The sequence below is a fragment of the Asterias amurensis genome, chromosome 1 (assembly GCF_032118995.1).
Source record: "Asterias amurensis chromosome 1, ASM3211899v1".
Lineage (NCBI taxonomy): Eukaryota > Metazoa > Echinodermata > Asteroidea > Forcipulatida > Asteriidae > Asterias > Asterias amurensis.
In genome coordinates, this window is record NC_092648.1 from 15,343,372 (window position 1) to 15,347,114 (window position 3,743).

A 3,743-nucleotide genomic window follows, 5' to 3' on the forward strand; every position below is an offset into this window, starting at 1 on the left:
TTTTTGTTGTTGTTTTTTTTTTGGGGTGGGGGGGGGGACAAGCACAGTAAATAGTAAAACCGAGACGCACTCAACACGTTCAAACAGCTAGAGGTTTATTATTTTATAATTATTCCTCATTACATGGAGAGAGATGTATTGAAATCCAAGCTTTACAAAAAAACCGTATGAGGCGTAAATATGTATTGCATAAAGTTCTTTTTAAGGAGGGGGCAAGGTAAAACAGCTGGTGTTGGTAGGGGTGGGGTTTGGATAAGATAGAAAGTGCGAGGAAGAGGGAGACCGACTGTATCCCGAAAGTACTACGGCCAAAATAATTCTGGAGCGGGAAATTCGAAACCAAATCCGGCGACAGGGGGAGGTGGTTGTTTGGAAAAGGAAAATACAAGTAATCTTGTGGGCAGCTCGTCTGGTAGTATGTGCCAAGAAATGTGATCATGTGACACCATCCTGAAGAGTCTTCAGCGCTTTTCTGATAGATTTGCGAAAAGCCCCGACACGTAACCACTCTCAAAACGTCATCGTTGTGAGCTCCAGTTTGTAAAGCCGCTTTTAGTCCAGGAGCTTAATGGTGATCCGTAGAAAATAAATGATTAGAAGATGCCACCTAGCTAGATACCTTCTTTAGGTCTTACAAAACAAGAAAATACATGTTGGCAAAATTGAAAATCTGGCAGATGGCGGCCATCTTTGATTTCAAAATGGCCACCATTTAAGTTATATTTTCCCTTCATGTTTGGCTACGAATGCTACTTTAAACAGGATTTTACAACCATTGCAAAATTTAAAGAAAAATATAAAAAAGCGGCCATTTTGAATTCCTAGATGGCCACCATCTGAAACACTTCAGGTTGTACCCTTTTTGCTTTTGTTTAGTGGCTAATGTAATTTTAGCCACAAAAATCATGATTAAAATATAACTTAAATGGCGTCCATTTTGAAATCCAAGATGGCCAACATGGTTTTCTTGTTCCTGAGAGTCTTATTTAGGTATCTAGCTAGGTGGCATGTTCTAATCATTTATTTTCTACGGGACTTAATTTTTTGTCATAAGCTCCCCGACTATTTGTTGCAGCGTAGAGGCAACCACTAATCAACTAGAGAACAAAGCAAACTCCCAGACATGACGTCAGCGGCATTGTCCTTTGAATCGCGCCGTCAACGGCAGATGTGTTTTAAGTTTTTCAAAACCTTAGGTTGGGGCCTGATTTTTTAGTCGATAATTACAAAAAATTCAGAAGTGTACACATATCAAAATTACATTAAAATGGTGAACAAGAGCATTTTTATCAAGATAAATAACCATTTTCGTTGAATCATCTCATCTTTTTCTCAAAAGCCTACTGTACGGCGCCATGAGCAACGATTGTTGGATATAGCGCCTTATAAATTTAACAATTTGATCAATTGATTGATAATCGGTGTGGTCTCCTGGTAATAAACCATTCCCTGACAGTTGATGTTGATTAGTGGTTTTCCAAATATTCAAAGCAATGGTTAGAACAGATCTTATGTTTGTTGTTTAAATGCGTTTACACGAAAGAAAGAGTGGGGGGGGGGGGGGGTTGAAGGAGAAAAAGGAGGCTGGAAGGGGTTAAAATGAACTTTTATCCGGTGATGTTTGTTAAGGTAAAAGTGAAATCATACATGTAGCCCTGTGTAAACATGCGGCCTCGTAATCCGCCCGGGCGAATTAGTAATCCGCCCGGGCGAATTAGTAATCCGCCCGGGCGAAATAGTAATCCGCCCGGGCGAAATAGTAATTCGCCCGGGCGAAATAGTAATCCGCCCGGGCGAAATAGTAATTCGCCCGGGCGAAATAGTAATCCGCCCGGGCGAAATAGTAATTCGCCCGGGCGAAATAGTAATCCGCCCGGGCGAAATAGTAATTCGCCCGGGCGAAATAGTAATCCGCCCGGGCGAAATAGTAATCCGCCCGGGCGAAATAGTAATCCGCCCGGGCGAAATACTAATCCGCCCGGGCGAAATAGTAATCCGCCCGGGCGAAATAGTAATCCGCCCGGGCGGAATAGTAATCCGCCCGGGCGAAATAGTAATCCGCCCGGGCGAAATAGTAATCCGCCCGGGCGAAATAGTAATCCGCCCGGGCGAATTAGTAATCCGCCTGGGCGAAATAGTATATGTCCTATATACGCTTCCGTAAAAATGTCCTCTGTAACCACCAAGCACACAATAAAACTCTCACGTATTAGGCCGCGCTAATTCAAAAAAATTGAGTTATTCAGCGAGATAACTTATTTTTGCATGCTTAATTATTATAGACTGTGCAAGTCTCGCGCAGATTTGAACTTCCGGGACCATTGTGGTCCCAACCTTATGGAGTTTTACGTTGGGGAGATTTTGTTTCGTCCATTACTTTAGTTTAATATAGTTTATGACCATAATAATGACATATGTTGTTACTAATTAGTAGTTAATTACTAAATGTATTACTAATTAACAACATGTATAAAAGTAAAAATAAAGTCAACATAATAACGAAGAAAAACCAATAATTGTGTATTTGTTTAAAAAGCTAAAACTAATTTAAACAAGCTATAATGGGTATTTTTGTTGTTCAGATTCGGCATCAAGAAAAAATTAAAGCAAATATTTGATTCATAAAAAAATTAAGTTCTTCAGTTGTCGTGTTTTCTCGCTCCGGTGCACGCGAGACTTGTACAGTCTATTGGCAAGCCTTTGTTGTATTATTTGTGTCAGAGACAAGTGAACTTTCCAAGTGCTACTTCATTCAACTGATAAGCATTTTTGCACTCATTAGAAATTGTTTTCTTTTTATAGGCCTACTTAAAAAGTGCGTGTATCAAAAGCATCATTATCCCTGCTCTATTATATAAGGACAGTAATAAAACCGAGTTATTATAATTTTAAAAAAAATCTCACTTGTTGACTTCAGTAACTTTTCCAAAATAAATAAATAAACACCAGATATTAGCAAATGTTGTGTTCATTATTTCTTAGCAGACTTTCAGAATTGTTTGAAGCCTGAACTGGGAAAAGCCTGCGTTTCGAAAAGACCCTACTGGTGAGGGCTCTTTGGAAATAGCTTAGTAAGAACATAGATAGCTATAGAAAAAGGCTAATAATTTGCTAAGAATGTTGGTATGGATGATAATATCATTGAGGTAGAATTATGAACAAGGGAATGCTAAGGAGGTATCAATTAGAAAAGGTTCTTTTTAAAGCAGACTTAGCAGAGGCAGTCAAAATTAGTAACGTCAACCGGCCATTGTGCAAACTTTTTATCGCGGGACGACTAAGAAGTGGTAGGAGATGGCAGTCACTTCGATGCAAAACAAACAGGTTCCTCAACTCCTTCTTCTCAATGAATGATAGCCCTGGTACTTTACTTTCTGCTTTATAGATGTTGTTCAGTTGGTTTCAGTGTGATGTTACATTGCAGATTATGCGATTTTCTGTTTAATTAATCTAATTTATTTGCAGTAGTTTATTTATGATTTGATGGGTTTTTTAATTTTATATTTCGTGTATTGCATGTACGCATAGTAAATTTCCTCCATGGTATGACCATTAAAGTTTAATTGAATTTAATTGAATTGATTGACATCAAAGATGCAGTAGCGCCGTCTTTTTGACATGCAGACGAAAAACTCCTTTACGAAACTTAAAGGGCGCCGCCAATAAGTATTGATGTATTGCTCCCAGACGCCAGAGATATGCTACTCCATACGGTATCGTAGAGGGGTGCCCGATTGGTGAAT